The sequence below is a fragment of the Protopterus annectens genome, chromosome 2.part0 (assembly GCF_019279795.1).
Source record: "Protopterus annectens isolate FY-2018-M chromosome 2.part0, PAN1.0, whole genome shotgun sequence".
NCBI lineage: Eukaryota > Metazoa > Chordata > Ceratodontiformes > Protopteridae > Protopterus > Protopterus annectens.
In genome coordinates this window covers 1,744,464,680-1,744,488,611 of record NC_056728.1, presented here as the reverse complement: position 1 = coordinate 1,744,488,611, position 23,932 = coordinate 1,744,464,680, and the positions used below count along the sequence as shown (strand labels likewise).

General features: G+C 37.9%; 2 protein-coding genes across 2 annotated transcripts in view; one reads left to right on the top strand and one right to left on the bottom strand.

Annotated features, from left to right (window-relative positions):
• The window catches only part of CASP9 (caspase 9), a 785,542-nt gene extending 783,401 nt beyond the window's left edge, over nt 1–2,141 (bottom strand). Inside the window, exon 1 of the mRNA XM_044060440.1 lies at nt 2,017–2,141. The gene's annotated coding sequence lies outside the window, so the exon portion shown is untranslated. The remainder of the gene's footprint in view (nt 1–2,016) is intronic.
• Nucleotides 2,142–2,233: 92 nt separating this feature from the next.
• Nucleotides 2,234–23,932, top strand: part of DNAJC16 (DnaJ heat shock protein family (Hsp40) member C16) — a 1,387,609-nt gene continuing 1,365,910 nt past the window's right edge. The window contains exon 1 of the mRNA XM_044061770.1: nt 2,234–2,443. The gene's annotated coding sequence lies outside the window, so the exon portion shown is untranslated. The remainder of the gene's footprint in view (nt 2,444–23,932) is intronic.

Here is a 23,932-nt window from a genome sequence, read left to right as displayed (position 1 = left end):
TCGAGCCATTTCTTTCAGTCAATATAAGTACTAGGCTAGCTGCCCTTGTGTACTATTTAAAGCCTACCAATTTTCCTTTCAAATCTGAGAATCAAACTCTATAGAGGAGCATGTTGTGTGATTGAATGTAATGTAGGCAAAAACAAGTGCTGTTCACCAAAATTATATTGGATGACAGTGTAGTTTGCTTCTTTCTCCACTGCTGCTGTGTGACCTCGGAGTTCTATACAAGTTTTTTTGGGGGGGGGGGGTGCAGGGGGCTTGCCCCCTGCAAAAAAAAAAAAAAAGTCTTGCTTACTGGGTAAGTAACCTACGAGAGCAGCCTCTTTTCTTGGGAGACCTGATGAGATATTCATACTGACAAGGGGAAATTTGACCAGAACACTGGAGATCTTCCCCTGGTTTTTTGATAAGTGCTGAGGGGGGTCTTTCACATCTACCTGAGCCACCACTAATTCATCCAGATGACTTTAATTCTATTTTGCAGGTTGGGGGCCAGGTCAAATTTCCCCTTCTCCGACACAACCTCCTAAAGTAATATAATAAAAAGATAAGCTAAAGCAGAACAAATAAATATAATAAGTGGCTCACATATATGACAAACTAAACATTACCAAAATGCTTGCATTCATCAACTTTCAGAATCCAAAAATATGCTAGAATGCTCATTAAACATGGTAGTCAAAAAACGCTCTTTACAGTTGGTATTCAAACAACACAGCAGCATCTTGCTTCTTCTAGTAAATATGCATTTAGTTGTCTTAAATGAGAAAAACAATGTTCATCTTATTACACGTATAGATAGCGACTTGGCGAGGTACATGTAGGAGCAGTCACTGTAACTATTTCTGAGTTACTTCTTAATTTAATAAGACGTATCAAGCAAGCATTAGATGAGAGGTAAAATGCATACCAACAAACTGGTCCACCCTGAAGTAGCATCTGACAAAGTGGTTACTTGAGGAAAACCATTTATTACTGGAAATGAGCCCTTCAAATTGAAGGCTGAAAAGTTTTGACATATATTTTAAACAGGTTGTTCAAGCAGCTTAGAGCTAAACTTAACACAGTACTGTAAGGTATCTATGAATGAACCGGAGGCTGTGACATAGGTCATCTTATGCAACACAAGACTATTTTAAATTGCTAATTAACAGAACTATGGATACTTTTGCAAACATGCAAAAATCCACCTGCCACAGGACAAGCAAAAGAAAAATATACCATATTTCGGTATAAATACGTTTTAAATGTGCCAGAGCTCTCAACCTTCCATCTCCAAAATGAGGAACACTAGCCCTCATAATGTGGAACAAATGGGCAAAATGTGGAACACATACTAATGGCTTACTAACAACTTCAACTAGGAAGGTGATAGGATAGTTAAAATATGCTGGTTTTACTTATAAAGAAGATCTTTTAATGAATTAATATGATTAATTTCTATTTACCATGGATTTCACTTAAAAATTCCTAACACTGAATGTGTGACAGAGTCTTTCAATGTGGAACTTCGAGGAACATGAACTGTTTACGACCCCAAATGAGGTACGTTCCTCGTAATGAGGTACACTTGAGAGGTATGCAAGGAATCATTCCCATCTGAGAGAGGAAGGACTAAGACGTCAAATGTGTAAGCAAAATGACATCCATATTTTTCGCAAACTATTTCATGCCAATATATCTTCCGTGGCCTGAAAAAAGTACTTTTTTACTAGCAACTTTTAATGAGATTATGAAAAGAAGCACCAGGAGATGTTTCCATGTGTTTAAACTAATTCCTGCAAAATATGTACGAACACATCTTGCTTATAGAGCAACATCTATCTAAAAAACACTTACGGTTATTGCAGCCAACAGCTGAAAATCAAGCATGTAAGCGTGCGCAAACATTAGACAACACTAGTGGGAATGTGAACACAAATCACTAAATGCCGAAAGATGTGTGTTTTGAATTGAGAGTGCAACGTGAAGCAGAGTGTATAAAATGGCACAGGATGGTATACAAATACTCACTATTCTGACAGCCACTGTGGTGGCGGTTTCCTTAGTAACGGGTCCCGGGAGAAACCCCCAGTTCTTTTCAGAAAAGAATTAGTAAATACTTCCGTCTTTAGTTGTCAATACGCATGTCTTAATCGCTGAAAGCTTTTAGCGAGATACGCAAAAGACGCAAGAAGAAATGATGGTTTGACATAGGCTAGTGATAGCTTTAGTCCCGCCCGATAAGTATGTTCCGCCCACTACGTCTGATTGCAGTGAAGAGGTGAAGTGGTAAAGGCCGATTATTGAATTACGAGCTGTTGATTTGTGACAACTGGTTTTACAATCTACGGATTTATCATGGTTGTAGGGGGAAAGGCAGCAGCCCACTGAACATGCCAGTACAAAGATCATAAACAGTAGAGGAGAGCTCCTTGTCACCTGCAATGTGACCTACACCGTAAGTACCTGTAATTTATTTAGGTGTTCGAAGATATCTGTGGGGTATTTAGTGGGGCAATATCTACACCGTATTAATACTTTGTTTGCCTAATGATATGGGTTGGCTGGTACCCATAAAAACATTGTCCTTAAAATAGGCCGTATGTATTTCACTTATATAGGGGCTGACAGCTGTAGCAGGGTTGTTTTGTACTGGTTCTGATTTTATTACTAACTGGTGCCACCTGTGTTCGTAGCCACATGATGTATGGTTAGGTGCAATTTGTAAATAGTGTTTAAGACTGTAGTGCTGAATTTTAAAAACAAAAATGAATATTAAGTATCACTGGTATGCTGTATATGTCTGCTTTGTGCTAACAGGATGGGGAAACTAAAGTTGTTTTTTTTTTGTTTTAATTGGCTTGTTTTAAATACTGATCTCTTTTGAAATTTTGAGGGGAGGCATACATATGAGAACAGATTATAGTTTGGTACCTTAAAATAGAGCCAGTTTAGTTACTGATGTCGAATTATTTCTTATGATAGTGATGAGATATACCACACAGACACATTATTTATATATGCACCCACAGGTATGTTTATTTTTTCCAGGAGTATGCTGTTATCTGTAGTGACAGATTGGTACTTGAGGTCACCTGTCTTATTGAGTAGTCCTGAGAGTATGTATCTGCAATTGTTTTTGAGCTCTGAAGGCATGCAGAAGTTATTTCCAATTTTCAGGCAGTGGACAATGAGTGTTAAAAGAAACACTCCATTACTAAACAAAAATGTAGTTAGGGACTTGAATAGCTGGTTTGGTAGTTCCCTTTCTATTGAAAATCATGTGACAACAGTAGTCAGGAAATCTGTCTACTTAGCATGACTAGCAAAGGTAATTCATCTAGCTCCAAAGATGTTCATGTTTCCCTATATTATTCAGCACTAATTAAACCTATTATAAACTACAACATCCCTTTTGCTATGTACTTTACTTGACATATCAACAAGCTCAGAACCCTCAGAAGATCTCCAGTCTTAAGAAACTTAGTTACGAGGAGAAAGTGGGAGCCCTGTCCTTGTCCTGGGCTGGAAGCCTTTGCCCCGTACTGTGTGTTTTTATGTACTCCTGAGTGGTGGCCTGTGTCTTCTTTACCTCAAAATTAAAGGTCCGGTGATCCTTGACCTTCTGTATCACTATGTCAAACATCTCAACTGGGGCCAGACACCTGAACCTTTCAGTATATCAAAAATTATATTTATTTACTTTATACAACTGTTACTAATGTCCGACTTCTTTATAAAACAATTAGTGATGTCAAACGTTTGCAGCCAAGACCTGGTCGCAGATGTGCACTTCAACAATGGACCCTCTGACCAGCCCAATTACTACTTACCTAGTTAATGAATGAATTAATACATATTAAGATAAAGAAAAATTAACTTCAGTTATCTAGTTATGTTTAATTACTTAAGAAAGGTGCCACGTTCTGACTTCGGGGAAAGTTGTAATACCATTGTTTAGTAATATAAAGAAGTGCCTTAAATAATTATAAAGCTATTAGGTTATTGAATAAAGGTAATCCATTAATACAAGTACACAGCAATCAAAACTGGAGCTGTAGAAATCGTAAAGTACCTATTGAATCAGTGCATTGCAGCTGCATTTCCTGGGGTGTAAGTTTGATATCAATTCACAAGTGGAGCTGCCATGGTTAGGTAGCAAAATCTTTGAAAGTAGTGTCACCGTTTTGTTTTTTGAGTTTCAAAAATATACTGTTACTTGCTTTATGACAAATCAAATTTGTTGTGCAGCCAACAAGGCTTACTTGGTTTCATTTTGTTTGCAAAAATTCATTCTTTACCTGCAAGCCTTTTTGCATGTAACTCGATAAATGCTCAAGCTAGTGATCTGACACTGCCAAGTCTAGTAGTAACTACAGAGAATCTGATCATTCAAACTGAACAACCACCCTCTTAAGGGAGCATTTGCCACTAGAGGGATTGCCTGCTAAGTTCCCAGCTACCCTTATGCCCTTTGTCTCCCACTGTTTACGTTGTGAGTTGCTCACAAAATATTTGGGGAGGGGGGTTTGCTCTAACTGGTAGTATATACAAGGCTTGTCAGAGTGATCTGACCTCAATCTTCAGGGTGTTTAACAAGTATGTGACCATAGTTGCAGTGATCTGGAGACTATAGCTAAGGTGTTTCTTTACCTGGATGCTTAGTCTCTCCATCATCAAAGGGTCTAGGAACCAATGTCAGCATTAGAGTCTGTACTCCAGTTATTTCACTCCTTAGAAATTATGGTGAACATTGAAAAGGAACAGAGTGCAGCTACCGTGTAGTCTGTCGTTTGCTTGTATCCATGACACTCTTGCAAGTATAGTATGCCCCCAGAAAAAGGTCTTACACTCCAGGCAGTCTTCAACCCCTTCACTTCAGTTTTGGCAGCTCTGTCTCAAGTGTTTGGAAGTAGTAGCAGATGCAGTCTACCTTGTTCCTCATGCTAGATTTCACATGAGAACTTGAACAGACCCTTTGTCAAACCAGGAATGCACTTCAGAGCTTGCAGTGCACATCTTTGTAGTTATGATTACATTTTCCTAAGCTTACTCTGGGTAGCTGCTTCCACCTTCATTCACCTATTACTGATGGTCACCACAGACTCCTCAGTCATAGCGTGGAGTAGACATTATCAGGGCGAGACAATTTAAGATGTTTGATCACAACTTGAAGCCATTCTGCGCATAAGTGCAATACTTTTGAGATGAGGGTGGCATTACCTTCCTTCCTCTAATGTGCACATCCACACCACTATATCACTAGGGTGTTGTAGATATGATGGAACTCTTTCATCACCTATGCCATTAAGAGATGAGGATCTGGGAATTATTTCAACCAGTCATTTTCTGCTAGCTAAATGTATTCCTAGAGAAGCCAACTCTTCAACAACTCCACTGTTGTTTGTTGGTACTCGCTGACTGGTCCTGCAGCTTGTTGATCACAAGGCGTTTCTTCCATCATTGGGGAAACTTTGCTGTAATGCATTTGCATTCCTGATAACACTAAATGCAGCAAGTTTTACTCCCCTCAGCATAACCACCACTGAGGCAGCAGAATTTTAGTGATGCTCTTTTCAAAGCTGTAAAACACTTCACACTCCTGCACTCCTTTCTGTAAAGGGTATTGTATCAGAACAGCTGAAGTTTAAGCAGGGGTGCTAACAAATAAGATAGGGTTTTGCACTACATAAGTGCTTAACTGGTTTGTCTTTTTCAAAATATTGGAGTGTAATCACGCTAATCATTACGCCAGAAAGTAATTATAAGTACTGCAGAGTTAGTAGCTTCAGAGCATGTGCTATCATGTAATGTCATTAAACAGATTATTTTTATGGAATTAAATTCTTGTCATTTGTAGGAAGAATGTTAACCTGAGTATATTAACTGTTTTTTGAGCATTGTGTGTAAGCTTAAAGATGGGTCAGTTTTGCACTGAGTAGTAAACCCTGCATAAAGGTAAAAACTTTTATTATTGTTTGGAGATTTTTTTTCTGCAACAGTTAACACACACTGATTGGATTTGATATATAATGTAGCATTCTACAGTGGTTTTATTCAATTAAGTTTAATTTGTGTCACTAGTTCAGGGATGGAGAAGTGTTCATTAGCTCTATTAATGCAACCAAACACACATATAACAATTATGTTCAATATTTGTAGAAGACTAATCTAATTTTACTTGCATATCATTTGCTATTTGAATACAGCTCCTTAACAGAAGTGAGGTATGCCCATTGTGGTGTGATACTGATTCTATATGCATGAGTTCCAACATAGCTTTATCATGTCAGGGGAATGGGCCACAAAGCCTTGTAGTGGCGACATGATCACTAAGAGCAGCCCAAACAAAGCCACTGTAGCAATGTGCAGTCAATGTTGTCATATAAATGGGGAGAAAGGAGGAGACTGTAAATTCAAAAATTGGGCAGCGCAAGCAGAATACAAAAAAAAAGACAACATGAAGGGAAGATAAGTGGTTTTGCGGAGAAGAACATTTTGTTTGTTCTTTGTGGGATGAATGCCTATTTTCCATTTCTAGGAAGGTAGAGTAGACTGTAACAAGGAATGAGTATGGTGTATGCAAAGAAGCTGGGGCACATGAGCAAACATACAGTGCAGACAGATCGATAGGAGGCATTGACACAAAGGGAGGGACGTAGAGTGAAAGGGTGGCCAACTGTTGATGGGGAATAGTGGACTTGGAGGATGGGAAGTGAAGCATAAGGGAGTTGGGAACACAGTGATGAAGGCTAGAATGGTAGAGAGGGCCTGTCTTATCTCGGAGGGTGTTCCACCCATATGTCAGCCACATATGTGGTTGGCATCATGGGTGGGCACCACCTCTGGTGGTGTGATAGGGACTACCATGTGATGCTGTCAGCTGCACAATGAACTGTTCTAGGGTGCCAGCTCAGTTGACCATCTATCCTCCACCTCTGGTCACCAGCTGCTGGACTTGCTACCAGGTGATTCAGGGGAATTCCTCTCCTGACAATTCTCAGAGGAAGATCTTTTGCCCCCCCCCTCCCCCCAGAGGTGGCGAGGAAGGCACCAGTGAGTCCACCTCATTACTTCCAGGCCTGGGGACTGCTGTTGGTATATTTGTTTGCCCATTTTTTACTTGGGGATAAATGTGAGAATGGGGATGCTTTATTCCTGTTTGGATCTTAATAAGCATTTAATGTTACTTTCTCCCTTGCCAGACTGATGTTTCTACCAGTTGTAATTTTTTTAAGTGTTTAGTTGTAGTGTGTATCTGTGTGTGAGCTTTCAGTATTGTTTTGCTCGATTAGAAGAAATGCTGGAAATATGCCACTTCAAAGAGTAGTCGGAAATGTGTTATAACTGCAACAGTAGAAGCTGCGCACATGATGGCAGTGGTAGCTGTTATAACACCAGAATCAACATTGATAATTTGATTTAGAGTGGTCAAGAGCATTGTGAAAGTATTTGCAGCTCTGATGATCAAATTTTCCATTAGTGCATTATTTATTTATTTTGTCGGTAGTGACATTCTGCATCCTTGAATGCTTATCAAGGAAACATAAATGCTTGGATTCTCATCATTCTAGTGTGTCAAGGCTTTGGCTAGGGCAGCCCTAGCTGTATTTTTTTACTACTTAGCAAGTTAAGTGTAGGTTTAACTAGTCATAACCTGCTTTTTTATACAGTAAAGGCTGGATGGTTATCTGGGACAAAAATCACTGGGAGTTTGTGTTCACTGTTGCCACAGTTAAATATGTAATGACTTTTTTTCTGTAGGGTATTTCTTGCATTATTTTGGTGATGGTAAACTTGTGCTGAATTGCAAACATTGTAGCTTAAGAGTCCTCGTTTCATTGTAGACAGTTCTGTGCAGTAGTACAGGTTCTGTGTTTTGTTTTTTGTTTTTTTTAGATCGTCACCTGTACAGAAGTCCGTTCTACCTAAGTTGTGGAGTAGCCTAGAGGATTAGTCTAAAGATTATATTCTAGTGATATAACAACAAACATGAAATGTAATAAAATAATAGTACAACAAATGTCTAGATTCATATTTATTACACAAAAAGTTGTATTACCCCAGTAGCAGTCTTCCAGGAAGTAAAAAATGAATATAAAGTAAAACACTGTACATCTCCATTTACCCACAACCCCTTTTCCCATTTTTGCACATGGGGTCAGGGTGTGACTTTAATCTTGACAATCCACCTAGAGCCAAGGTTTACACTGTGCGTGTAATATCTATATATGTTCATACATATGTACGTAATTAAACCTAAAAAACCACCAACCCATAGGCTCATTTCCAAAGATGTTTCTCCTGCAGCATATGATTCAGAGAGTAGTTTAGTAGGTGAGTACTTGGCTAGTTATGCCGGGGGGGGGGGGGGTAGGGAAGCTTAGCCAACTTATCTTTCTGGTAATCAAACCCTGTATGTCTTGCTTGTGAGTTAAGCACCTTCACCATTATGCCAAACCCTTATAAGAGCAAAAAGTGCCAAACTTTTTTGTCTGTGTAAAATACCAAATGGTTTAACCTGGCTTTCATCACAAAAAAAAACTTCTGAAATTGTACAACTAAAACATGAAACGTTACGATTATGTACATTAAAAAATGTCGTTACGATTATGTACATTAAAAAATGTTCAGCCACTGAGTTTTCATCTTTACTGACATGAATATTACTTAAATGTTCCTGCATTTTTAATTTAAAATTGTATAGTAGTTTCACAAATATAGTACAATCAGTTATACAAAGTAGAATAAATTGCATGACTTCAAAAAAAATCCAACTTTATGTAAATTGTTGCTCAAAAAATCTGCGTACGAGGCTGCAAAACAAGTCTGCATTGCTGTGGCTTTCAATTAATGATATAACGTGCCATCAAAAATAAATGATTGCATAAAACTCACTTAACTTTACAATATAATCAGAAGTAACATTGCTATCAAAATAATACTGTAGAGCAAAAAGCCCATCTTGATGTGTAAATACTAGCCACATCAACAATTGCAAAAAAACTTGATTTAAACATTTGCAAGAGATTTAGTATCACTCACCATATATCTACTCAACCATTAGACATTGGCAACCTTCAAACACTGGACCCCACCCAGTTTGGTTTCGTAAAGGGCCGATCTTGTCTCCTCAACCTTCAGTCTCCAGAGTCGTGGACGAGGGTAAGGCGGTCCACACAGCCTGTCTGGACCTCGCCAAGGCCTTCAACACCATCCCTCACTCTGGAATCATAGATAAACTTGCTAACCTGGGCATTAATCCCTATGTCACTCGATGGGTTGCCAACTGGCTTACTGACAGAACCCACACTGTAAAAGTAGCCGACTCAAAATCCAGCTTGTGACAAGTGGGAGTACCTCAGGGTTCAGTCCTGGGACCGCTCTTGTTTGGCATCTACATCTCTGAAGTACAGGCCAGCACTACGGGACTCTGGCTTACAAAGTTCGCAGATGACTGCAAACTGGGAGCCATTATTGAATCCCCAAATGATGTGGATATTCTACAAAAGGGCCTTGCAGAAACTGATGCTTGGTGCGGAGCCATGGGCTCAAGCTCAATGCCAAGAAATGTATAGTTATCCCCTTTGGGAAAAAACATTTACCCATGAATTACCACACAAGTGGCAGTACACTAAACACCGAAAGTGTGATAAGGGACTTGGGGACACAGGTGGACAGTGGTCTCACTGGACAGTGGTCTCACACCACATATCCGCAACAGTCAGGAAATCCTTCTATGTGGCACACCTCATCACTAAGGGCTTTTCTCCAGAAAAAAAGTTCATTGTCCCACTATACTCATCCCTCATTATACCCATTATAGAGTAAAATGCCCCATTTGGTATGTACCGCACAAGACATCTGCAACAACTGGAAAGGCTACAGAAATACCTCACTAAAAGAATCACAGGCCTAAAGCAGATGCCATATGCTGACCATCTAAAACAACTCCCGCTATATTCTTGTCACATATCGCCTACTCTGAGGTAATCTCTGCTTAACATACAAGGTCATATCAAACCCAGTGCTGTTGGACATGCTGCACTTAAAGAAATCCCAATCCCTCAGCTACACACTCCAGGGATCTAAAACCTGGTCATCACTATGAACAAAACGTGCTGGAGGGATAGGTTCCTGACCTAGAGACTCCCCATACTCTGGAATAGACTTCCCATGCATGTCAAGCTAAGTGCCTCTTTGGTCCTGTTCTAAAGGAACCTTGACGATTGGATGGGAGATCAGTCACCCTGCTAGACAGGGGACCAGGGAAGTAAATATTCTGGGAAGAAATAGCCAGGGAATTGTTATGGCTACGCTTGTATAGGCCCTAGGGCCGATAGCCTAGTACCAACCTATGAACAACCTCTCCTGTTAATTCATGAAAACTAGCATAGCCAATAGCAATGAATTTAGTTGGCAGATTAGTTAAACTTTTGTGTGATTTTGGAAGACGGTAAAAAGTAGTACGAGGATTTTTAAACAGCAAATCCTTATATTTATCAGAAGTAAACTGATTTATGCTTGAGTTTAGAAATATTGTTTTTAAGCAACTGTTTTTGATGATAACTCCAGATTGTAAACACTTTTGGCACAACAACTTAAGGAACAGAAAGTAGAAAGGGTTGTTGCCAAACTTGGGAAGCCTATAACAAGAAAAATAACCAGATATCCTGTAGCGGTATTAGAAATATTTCAGAGGTTTTTTGAAAACCTTATAAAACAGAGAAGTGGGTAAATCAATAAAAAGCACACATGGAAATATTTATGGAAAACTTAAGCATTCCAAGGCTTGAGGTAGATGAGGCTCAGTAACTAACTGTTTAAGATAGGAGGAAAATAAATTAAAAATGATGGATAACCAGTCTACAGGAAAGTCTTTAGTTACAGTTGGTATTCTGGTGGAAGTTTAATAGCTAGGAGGGAAGAAAGTGAAGGTTTTATTTAACAGTATTTTAAAAGGAGGGAAGCGCCAACATCCTAGAGAAAATCTGTAGTGGGTGTAATACTTAAATAGGTAAAGAACCATCTGATCCAGTTTCATGCAGGCCCATCTCAATTCTGAACCATGATTATAATGTGTTTGTCTATAATGGCTAAATGAATGGCAAAGGTAATTGACCAATGTAGTTTTGTGGAGGGGAGGCAAACTTGTATCCACATTAATAGAAGAATGAAGATCCAGTGGGAAGTAGAATGTAAGAAAATACAAATTGTTATTGCTAGGTGTTAATACAGAGAAAATATTTAACCAAGTAAGTTGTGATTTTTATGAGTAGGGCAATGGAAGCATTTACATTTCCTAATAAAATAATAAGGTTAATTAGAAGGATATGTGAGGGATTGGCTGAAAAAAAGTGGGATGGTTATTCTGTAATAAATTGTATGAACAGAGGAACCAGGCAGAGGTGTCCTGTATCCTCTTTATTTGCATTATATTTAGAACCCCTGGCAAAGTAAGGAACTCAGAAATTCGAGGATTTAATTGGGATGGTGTTGAAGAAAAGTTGGCATTATTTGCAGATGATAATGATATTTTGTACCTGATGGTACCAGAGAAGAACATGTCCGTGTTGTGGAATATTCTGAGACTGTTCTGTTTTTTAGGAAATAAAATTAATGAAGATAAAACTACCCAAACATGAATTGGTCCAGAAATAACCATATTTATGGGGACATGATACAATAAATTTTATTTAGGAGTGTGGATTAAAAAAAAGAATTTGGTTATGGCAGCTAATAATATGTGGGAAAAGACTAAACAAAAGATAATACAAAAAAATGAGAAACTGGAAGCTGTTACCCATAGATGTGGATAGCAAGATACAAGTAGTGAAAATGTTTTTAGACAGTTTAGTTTTATACACAGGTTAGGCATATTTTATTAACAAGTGAAGAAGTTGTGGATACTAATTAATTAATAAAGAGTTGCAGGATTTTTTTTGGGAGGGGAAGAGGGGAAGAATCAAGTGGGATAAGTTAATCCTCCCACCAGAAAAAGGAGGATTAGGAATACCTGATTTGAAGGAATATTTCAGAGACACACCATTAAGGCTATCGCACATGTATCATATCTCAAGCAGAAAGGTACGGTTTGAAATGGAAAGGGATGATGATGATGAAGTGGGGGGGGGGTAATTCAAGTAATAAGGAAGGAATGGAATTTTGAATTAAGATTCTTAAAGAGAATACAGAGTATCATATTCACAAAGTAGCAGAGAGTATACAAAGAATTTAAGCCAACATGGGAAGGGAGATTCTACTGATAGGGGATGGCTGCAGTTAGGGGTGTAGAGAATAGATGTGGTGGATGGAATTTTACTGGAGGACGCTGCCAAAGTAATCCTAGGTATTGACGACAAATATTTGGAGAAGGAAAGGTAATTGAATGGAAAGAGGTCAAGAAGACTTGTGGATTGCAGGCTAGTGATTGCCTTCGCTATCAGGGATTGATATCTGAATATAGACAAAGAGAAGAAGATAGTGGAATCCTAAATGAAAGGCCTGCACTGGTTGAGTTTTTTAATTGAATCTAGAGCAGAAGCTGCTGTTAAAAAAGGGATGATTAGTAGGGCATATAAAATATTTCATGATAACTACAGGAATCAGTCAGAAGAGGTCGGAAAAGATTGGGAAGAGTGACTTAGGTATGCAGTTCACAACGAAACAATGGGAGGACATAAGTATGGCTCCTAAATATGCAACAAAGTCTAGAAGATTTAGAATTTTTGCCTGGAAGTGTTTGCATAGATACCTTTTATACTCCAAGCAAACTCCAAACATTTGCCATCTAACCGAGGAAAACTTATTTGAAGTGTGATGGAGACAAAAGAGGTAACTGGGAACATATGTTTTGGGAGTGTATTGAGTTGGCAGACTTTACAAAATGCTCTGGCAGGAATACCAAGTCAGAAAATGAGTGTAACTGAGGAAATTATCCCAGTTAAAAAAAAAATACAGGATCTAAATTGCTTAGACACAGTAAGACCTTGTTAAGTTTAATTCTGGTGGCTGCCAAAAAGCAATTATTAGAAAATATAAATCAAAAACCTAAACCAACAATACTTGAAGTAGTGAATATTGTAACACAGATAAAAGAACAGGAAGTGGAATTTTTAGAAAAGGGTAGGAATAAATTGCATAGAAAACATGTAAATTGTGGGAACAATACATGCAGAAAAATGTTTTTGAGGAGAAATGAGATTTAAGAGAAGACAGGAACTGAATAATTTTATGTTATGTTGTTTAGCTTCTATATCACATACATTGCTATGTATGGTTACTTTTATATAAATGTAAGTTTGCCTATGACACAAGTTATAATTTAATAAAGGTGCTTAAAAATACAAACTTTAGCCGTTTCAGAAATTTACAGAGGTGCAACTTCATAAGTACCATCATTCCAAAGATGAAATATATGCACACATTATAATATAAATTACAAGATATCAGTGCTGCCATATTACCTTTTATCAGCAAGTTTTACCACTGTGGTTATAACTGAATTCTAATGTTGTATTTGTTTCTTGTCATTATTAAACTTTGCTGAAAAGTAGCTCTTGCGCTAATGACATAAGAAATGAAGCCAATGCTGCCACATTTGTACATATTAGCAGTTTACGTACCTCAGTACAATATCTCAGGAAGGGTAGTCTCCACATTACGGTGGAGGGTGCTCTTTGCAAGCTGACATGGATTACTGTGTATGTATATATGTGCGTGCAGTGAAATAATCAAGGTTCCATTGACGTTCCATGAAATAGTGATGATGATTGAGTGATTGTTTTTTAAATGTTATGGAGAATTGCTGTTTGTTATGTTTTGTCTTATGTGCTTTGATAATCTGTATCAAGATTCTGCATGTGTACACACAAGATGGTAGTAAAAATACACAGTATAGCTGTAGTTAACATGCCCACATACTGAACTACATAGTTTTGTTATTCCCATACTTATGAATGTTAGCAGTATTCCAGTGTTAATGTTAACATGACAAGAATCATGCCTCCAGCATTAGAGAGCAAAGTATCATTTGCAAGCTGATGTGTATTGGTACAGTGAGATGAGCATTTGGTCAGTTTTGATGTACTGTTGTAGTAATGGACCTATACTCTTTTTCAGCAAATGTCCAGTAATATGTGCATAAGGTAGTTAAAAGTACCAAAAACTATAGTGGGCAATTTCCACGCATTCTGAGGTAAGCAACTTTGTTAGCTCACAAAGTTATGAGTATAGCAATATTTGAATAATAAACAATATCTTAAGAATGGTGTCATCTGCGTTAGGGAGCAAAATATTGTGTGTAAGCTAGCATGATTGGATACTAGTCCATAATGCAGCCATCACTGTGGGATGCTCGAGCAATGAGTTATTGAAATTTTTTTGCAAAACGGTATGCGAAGTAGAAGATTTTCATATTGCCATTAGTGAAAAAATGGAGTGCATTTACATTTCTGTTAGGAAACCTGTTCAGTTAGTTGCCATAGACAAAAATATGTCTAGAAATTTGATTTTGTGAGTTGTTTGAGGTAAAATGATAAATATTAGCAGTATTCAAATATTAAGGCTAATATCTCATGAACAGAAGTAGCTTATGCATTAGGGAGCAAGGTGGCATCTGCACACTCAAACCTTGGTAGGCATGCACGGTTGAAACCATTACTGTGAGATTTACCTGCTTGTAGTATTTCTATATTTATGTTGGTAATACAAAATGGAGTGTGATACTGTCCTGTTAGGGAGCCTAGGTAAGCAATTGGTGTAATTAAAACATTGTCTAAAACATGAACTGCAGGAGTTTGTGTTTGGTAAAGCAGATATTACAATTTGACTGAAAAACAATTTGACATTGCCTATAGTTATGAATTCTATCAATCAGATATTTGTTTATATACAGTGGTTCTTTGCTTTGTGTGAAGTTTTATTGGTTCATACTGTAGTTTTGAAATATTCTTAGTGTTATATGTATACTTTGCATGTTTTTGCAGTATCAGAATGCAGCAGTGTACTGCCTGCTCTTGTCATATTTCAAAGAAAAAACATTTGAAGTGACTAGTAGTTTTTTTCCACCAATAACTTGTCTCCCTTGTAGGCTTGCAGAGACATATATCTTTATTTGATTATGATGATAATAAGGACTGGCCAGAAAATACTCTCCTTTTTTATAAATTGGCAGTATAACATTATCAGTGTAAAACTGGGTAGATTTTGCCAGTTTGACATAACTCATCACAAAATGAAGAACCTTTGTGTTTATTGCATTTCATATGCTGTATGTTTTCAGTATATGGTTTTGAGGAAAAATTCTCAGGAAACAAGTTATTTGATGGCATCAAAGACTTCAGGAAGTAAGGCGAATAATTAACCTCCTCCTAACGGTGTTCTATGAGTTGTCGAGCAGCAGACTTTTTTTTTTTCTTAAATGTAGCTAAACATTTAACGCAACCCCCATTTCACTAACTTTGGTGATCATTACAGTGATTTTCCCCATAAGTCATAGTTTGGTCAAGTAATATCTATCTTCCCATCTTATATTTCTTAAGATGCATGTAACAGTTCCACCTTCCTGTTTGGACCCCCCCCCCCAAATTGTTAAAATATCAAGACCATCATTATCTTGTTTTTAGTCCCTTTACTTTTATAATCTCAACAGTGGAAAAGTAAGATGGTATATTAAGAACTGATGGATTTTATTTGGGAAGGAAAGAGGGTAAGAAATGAGGGATTGTAGTTTGGAGGAGAGGAGGGCAAAAGTTAAGTGGGATAAGTTGATCTTCCCCATAGAACAAATGTGGTTTAATATAACCTGATTTAAATGGATATTTTACAGTTTTGCAGTTAAGGCTCATATACATAACACAAGAAGAAGGTTATACATAAAAATGGAAGGGATGATGATGAAATGGGAGGAGTTCAAGAAATAATGGGAGAAGTTCAAGAAATAAGGAAAGTGTAAAATTTTGGATGCAGATCTTTAAGGAGAATAACAACAGCCTTACAGAATATTGTAGTCGTAAAGAAGCAGAGGGTATTTTAAGAACTAAGCCAGCATGGGAATGGAGAAAAGAGATCTTTCCAGTAGGTATGGTTGCAGGTTGGAGTGTAGAAAATAGATGCAGGGGTTGTAGTGTACTGGAGACAGTTTGCAAAGGATCCAAGGTATCAAATAACTAGAGACTGGAAGGTATTGGAGTGGGATGATGCTAAAAGAAATTTGAACTGTAGATTAGAGACTGCCTTTCCTACCATGGATTGGTATTGGAGTATAGGTAAAGAGAAAAGAATAGGGGAGTGCTAAGTGAAAGACCAAGAGTTTGTAGTCAAGTCTAGAACAGAAGTTACTTGCTAAAATGGATGAAAATCAATCAGAGGAGGTTAGAGAAGATTGAGAAAGAAACAGAAAAGGCAATTTACAAAAGTACAAGAGAAAGACATCTGCATGAACTAGAAGTAGGATTTTTTTTGAAAAGGGAAGAAGCAAATTGCATTGAAGTTAATGGAATTTGTGTGAATAATACATACAATATAATGTTCAAGAGGGTGAGTAAAGTTTAATGGAAAGCAGGATTTGAGCAATTTTATGTAATGGAGTGAGTCATCATCCCCCCTTATCCATTTTCTACTTGGAGTCATGGTGTTGTATCAACTGTCACCATCTCTCAATTTTCACCGCTTCTCTCCACCTTCTTCAACAGTCATGCCTAACTATTGTAAGTCTTCTCTCACCATCTGTTTGCTATACACCCTTGTTTCCTCTTGCCACATCCTGTCCATCTCAAATCTTCACCAGATTGTTTTCTCTTTTCCTGCACATGTGCCTGAACCACCATAATCTGTTTCTTTGACCTTCTGTGCAATTAGAGCTACTTGGGCTTTTGCTCCAATTTCCTCATTTCTTTTTGTCACACAGTGTACATCCTACCATCCATCTTGCTCACTTCACCTCCATTACCTGTAGCTTGTTCAACTGCTCTACCTTCACTGCCAAGGTTTCTCCACCATACAGTAGAACTGGTCACACTACTGTAGTATGCACCTTCCCTTTTAGCTTCTTTGGCATTCTTCTGTCACACAGTAAATACCCCTGACACTCTGTGCCAGTTGACTGCAGCTCATCTGATTTTGGCTTTGATCACTTCATTCAGACTTTCCTTATCCACCTTTCCCAGCTACATGAAGCTGTTGCACTGTTTTTCCCTTCTATCTCATTTCTCAGCTTCTTCCAATTTCCTGAAATTGCAGTGGTCTTATCTGTACTCTTTCATTCCATGTGCTTTCAACTTTGCTTTCCATTCCCCTGTTACTTGCTGAAGTTCTTGTTCAGAGTCTTCCTGTAATGCCACATCATCTGCATAGAGCAGCTTTGTTGAGCTCTCTCTTGTGACCTGTTTGCTAATGTAGTCCATCACCAGCATGAAGAGCAGTGCTGAACTGTGCCCACACATTCCCACTGGAAAGCCTGAGTCCAGATCCAGTCTGTACTTTACATAACCTGCAGCAAATCTACCATTGATTTTAGGACTTCAGACTGTTTTAGCCATGACCAGCCAAGCTAATAATAAATACTAATTGGCCAACCAAGAGGCTAAGAGAACAGTTGCAATAGCAAAGAGCAATGCATTCTAGTCTCTCTTCCAGCTTCTGAAAAGGGTCTCAGCAGATGGCACAAAGGAATTCTAGCAGGTTGGAAGAAAAAAAAAGAAGATTGTCACCATGCAGCCTTTGTAAGGGATCCCAGTAACAACCTGCTCACTAGTCCACAGGATTTCAAAGGTAGGTGGAAGAAATACTTCAAGCAACTTGTGACTGAAGAAAATTCCACAGAAGCTGCACTGACCCAGGCACAGCCTACAGTGAAATGTGATAAAGAGCCTTCCCTAGAAGAATTAAGAAAAGCAGTAAGGAAAGTGAAGTTAGGGAAAGCAGCAGTTTGGTGAAGTAATGGGCATGATCAAGATGTTTGGTGACTTGAGGAGACAAATCGTTCCAGAAGCTGCCCGTAGAGGAATGGAGAGTGTACCTTATCATTGACAACTATGTGTAGTATAGAGGTATCAAACTGTCCATTGTATGGAAGTTCTGCATGATTGAGAAACGAACAGTAGAAAAAGAGTGGTGAAGAGCAGTTGGTATTCCAGATAAGAATGAAGAAAAATTACCTAATGTTTGCAGGGAAACATAGCTGAGAAGAAGCTAGCGATCTTGGAGTAAGCATATGACAAGGTCCCAAGAAAGCTGATTTGGCCAGTCCTGAGTGGGTGATAACTGTTAAAAGTAAAGTTCATATCTAATGCTTGTAAATGAAAATTTAGTATGGTTTGTTTTGTTTTCTATTAATATATTTGACACAATTTAACAAAGATGTTCAAAAAAGACATTTGGTACCTTTTAACCAGTACCATTAACCGATTTGTTTTTCACACAAGCTGTAGACTGCCCATTTCTGACTATGCTGAGGTAAACCATTAACATCCCTGCTGGAGAAAAGACTTGCAGGGCTGCTGGAAATATCTCCGCCTGCAGTGTCAGCATTCTTTCATGGCAGTCAAAAAAAAAAAAAATGCACCTCTTGCTGCGTGGTAATTTTTTAAAGAAATTCTGACCCACCAACACTGGACTTCTGTCAACTGTTATCCTCTTGTCTGTCAACTGTTATCCTCTTGTCTGGCCACCGCAGTTGTGAGAAAAGTCACAATCTGTACCAGAATTGCACTCCATTGACCATAGCTACAAACAGTAGCAAATCTATAACCATTTCCAATATCCAGTGGTCTGTTAGAAAAAACAATCCGTTGTTATTTTCACAAACTCCTGACAGTCAAATTTTTCTTTGTTTTCAAAAATCCCACTCGGCACAAGGCAGCAACATTTTTACCCATCTTTCAAAGTGGCAAACTTCTGTTCTGCATGAACTGTTTGATGTGCATAATAACTGTGAATTAAGCAGTCTTTCATTGTTGAAACTATTACAACTTGTGAGTTTTTTTGGAATTCTGTCTAATCATTCCCAATGGCTCAAGCTGTCCAGTATTTCTGCTTTCAGAGCACCTTTCATATCTGCTTTCCGTAACCTGGTAGCTGTTCACCAAGCATGGTCTTCACTGGATTCAAGCTCAATGTCTGTAAGGTGTCTTATATTCTGTGCTCCTCATAAAATATTTGCTTCAGATTTGTGGACAAAAAAAAAAATCTGTCCATAAACACAAAATTAAATCACATTGTAAAGCACAATGTAAATGCAACAGAGAGACTGTTTCCCATTATACTTGATGGTGTGTTTGTATGGAGCAAACAAGCTTTGAAGCACCATTAAACTTCCTTTTTTATATTGAAAGGTTATATTGTGGAATGGCATACTAAAACTTGGTTCTAAAGGTACTAGAAAGTGCAAAGAGTTGAGATTTTTTGATAAGTTTGTAGTGGGTCTGTTTGGATTGTTGAGTGGTATAATGGGAGGAGAAGGACAACTGTAAAGGCTGTTAACATGTATATGAATGAGGGGTGGAATTTACTTGGGAATAGAGGAAAACCATCTGGCGGTAAGAGGGAGTGTGGGTAGGGTAAAGGAAGAAAAATAAGAGTGTAGTGAGATAAAGTGGGGAGCACTTAACTTTCTTCTGATTGCTTTTGTTGGAATTTCATCTTGTTTTTTGTAATTGCAAAAAGACAATATGATGACCTATGTATGATGGCCTATGTAGATGGATCCAAGGCAAATGGAGTATTTAAAATAAAGTAGCCATATAGACCTGTCTCAGTGTGGAGGTTAAATACTTGACCCATGATGTGCTACAGACCTAAAGAAATGCACATTTAATGGTATCACCCAAGACTCTTCCACCTGCACAGCAGTTCACTGTGGACTCTGAAAAATTGCAAACATACAGGCATCTGTATTAATAAAGAACCCTCAAGTTCTAATTGTAGTATTCTGCCTAAGCAGTACAAAATAATACAACTGCAGCAAGTTTAAGCTAAAATATTTACCTAATATTTTATTTTGTAAATGGTATGCAAAGCAATTTGACAAATTTTAAATGATGATTATATATCTTAAGCCTTAAGAAACTAGAATCGAGGAGATAAACCATTACAAGTGAAGTTGTACAGTACAATTCCATGGGCCTAATGTAATGACAAACTAGCAGAAGTATCTGCTTAAAGAATTCTCTCACTGTGTATGGTTGTGTAAAGTGGTCGTTTGCATATATCCCATGGACCTCCATTGCAGGAGTTTTAAGGTATCACAAGGTGAAATCTCTAGCTTGGCTGGGTTTTTCTTGCAGTTTTTTTTGGTATAGATGCACAATGCACACAGTAATATATGTGTTTGTGGATACTTGTGTGTGTATGTATATACATATATAATGTACATACACACACACTCACGTGTGTATGTATTTATGTATATATATGTATATATATATATATATATATATATGTGTGTGTGTATATATGTATGTATGTGTATATGTATGTATGTATGTGTGTGTATGTATGTGTGTATGTATGTATGTATATATATATATATATATATATATATATATATATATATATATATATATATACAGATATAGATTTAAACATACTTGTGCATATTTATTTAGACACACACGTGTTTGTGTGTATGTATTCCTAAATCATTTCTTTAACAGACCAATTTGTGAAATTCTTTGACAGAAAGGTGTCAGAATGGGTCTACTTCAAAATATTGAAATCTCATAATGTTGAAATTCATAACATTTGAGGCCATAACATCGAAAATCCAAAACAATGAAACTTCAGAACATTGAAACTTAGCTTCATAACATTGAAAACCATATTGCACATGTAAATAAGATCTCCTCTACCTATAACAACACCTAACTACACTTTCTAATATGTAGTAGAAAGTGTTTGTTAGTTAGGTGTTATAGGTGGAGGGGATGTTATTCATCTGTGCTTTGTAGTTTTCAGTGTTATGAATCACATTTTCATTGTTTTGGGATTTCACTGTTTTGAAGTAGACCTATCAGAACATACAAACCTTCTAGTGATTAGAAGCAAATCTTCTATATGCAATCTTCTTCTTTGAAAATCCATACTTGAAAAACAACAGTAGGACAGCCACGGCTAAGCACATAAGTTTAATAAAACAAAATAGATGAGCACTTTTCGGAGTAGTCTCCATCAGATCAATACACACATATAAAACAGTATTATAAATACAAATGTGCAACCAATCACAACAAATCACATATTAATCATTCATTTAAATAGTTTAAGTTACTATCATCTCCTAGCTTTTAAAATGGGTTTTAAAGGAATAAAACCATTTAAGCCTGGTGGAATGTCAGCTCTTAAATCAGCTATAGAATACGTTTCTTTTAGTTCTGTAGCATTCACTATATCGCCACCCATTAAAGTAGGGGTGAAAACATTTAAAACCATAAATCTAAAACTGTCGTGGATATGCAATCATGTGTTGGGCTATAGCACTCCTTTTTTACATTTTTGCGTAATATCCCCTAAATGCTGTAAAATACGCTCCTTTAGCATTCTGTTGGTCTTGCCAACATAACATGCACATTCTGTGCAGGTAGCAACATAAATCACATTTTTGATAGAACAAGATGCATAATGTAAATATCTATACATTTTTTCAGTGACGGGATGTATAAATTCATTGTTGGTCTTAATGTACTTGCAAGGCTTACACCTTTTACATGGATATGTACCTAATCTGTTACTATAAAGTTTGCTTACGTTATTTTGCCTAGATCTGTAACATGATAAAGTTTTTAAGTTTTGATTTCTTTTATAACTAAAATGAGGCACCTCAACTATATGTTTTAATTCTGTTATCTGACAAAAACAATTTCCAATTATTTTTTATTATATCCCTTGTATATTTAAAGTCAGTACTAAAAGTAAAATGTATCCTGACAGTAGATGCATTCTGTTCATTACTGCATATTTCATTATTACTTCTCGAAAACCATGGTCTACCCCTTCCATTTCTCATAGACTTGATCTGCATCAATAATTGTGTGACATCCCTAGTTCTGTAACCACAATGTATTCAGTTATTTTCAGTTGTTTCTAGTTGATGCAAAAAAATCACTATCTTTGCTGCAAAGCCTGGATGTTCTTAGGAGCTGGTTGTTCATAATATTCTTAAAATGTATTGGGGGTGCATACTTCCCCTATCCAGTAGAGCATTTTTCCAACATGGCTTATGATACAGTAAGGTATTTCTCTTGCCTTCATTATCTACTCTCATTTTTTCACTTTTTCATTTTTGTGTTTTTGCACTTAAGTCCTGTTTTTCACCTAGTTTAACGGGTAGGCTACACACTCAAGTGCGCTAGCCGAATTAAAGTGTTTACTGTGTTTCTGTACCTAATATCTGTTACAGTTTAAAAAAAACAAAAAAAAAATCCTTGTTTCCCACCTTTTCTGAACTAGAATAGTCCAGTCTTCAGGTATTGCTGATCTCTGGGCTGTGTCGTAGTATCTGTGTTGCCCATATCCTTATTTGGATAGGAGGAAGCTTCTTTGTTCACCAGTGAGAGTGGGGAGCTCTGAGCAGCCTATCTGTCCCTTGAGGAGTGGTTCCAGCCCAGTAACTTGTAGCTTATTGGCCGTTTTGGGCCATTTCCTATCTCTTTCTAACTTCCTGCTTTAAAGCCCGCTTTAGCGTGAATTTGCGCATAGCGCAGCATCGGGCAGCGCCGGTTAATCGGGTTTAAACGATTCCTGTTTCCACAAAGTCTACTCTTCACTTTTTCCCATGGAACTGCTCTAACTCTCAAATTAGACACTCTATTCTCAGTCTAAAACCCTGCACTAGCTCATATAAGCAATTTTTATAAGTTAAGCACTAATAAACTAAAAAAGCACTACATCCTCATATACTCCCCTTGAGTACTTTATCCCCTATTGGTCCTTTTTGATTTAGTTACAAAGGAGTTCCCTATACTATTCTAGCATGTCCAAAGGTCAGTTTCTGGTTTCCTCTCCAGTCCAGCTGGTGAATCTGGGAATCTTGAGGCAATGTTACAACTGCCTCATGTACACAGACAACCCTCTCCTCCTCCCAACAAGTGCAAATATATGTGAGAGATGCAACCATATAGCCAAACTGGAGGCTGAGCTCTCTCTACTCAGTACTGGCGTAACCAGTCAGGAGGACAAGGTAACCACACACACACCACAAATCCAATCTCACATAGACCTACCACAACTGCAAACCAAACGCACAAAAACTTACTCTGAGGCTCTAAATGAAAATCTGCCAAAGCAGCAGAGACCTCCAAAGCAGACATCCAAGCAACCGCTACCCCAAAACAAAACACATGCAACACATAGCTCACAAAGTCAGTGTGCCAAACGGTCACCGCCCTTAAGGCTTAACAACATACCTGATACACTTGTAATAGGTGACTCTGTAGTCGGTCATACTGACATCCCTCTCACCAGGCTGAACAAGGAAAAGGTCACAGTGATCTGCCTGTCTGGCGCTAGAATCCGCCACATAACACAAGCACTCGGGTCACTCCAAAGCAAGTACAAATATGACTCTGTCATTGTCCATGCTGGTGTGAATGACCTGAGATGTACTTCCCTGGACTACATGAAAAGAGACCTAGAGGAGTTCTCTGATCATGTAGCCCAGGCCGGTATGACCCTGACCTTGAGCAGCATCATACCCTCACCAAGAATGATGCCACAGTATAAAGACAAAATGATCAATTTCAACAATTGGCTTAAGTATTGGTGTCATTCAAAGGGGATCCAGTGTCTGTCAGCCTGGGATGACATGCTCGACAAGCCACGTTGCTTCACAAGGGACTGCTTGCACCGGTCACCCCTGGGCTTTCGGATATTTGCAAAGGCTCTTGCCACCCCCATAGTGCCTTTTATAGGCAAGGCTCAAAAGACAAACTCGCCTCCTTAGACAACACAA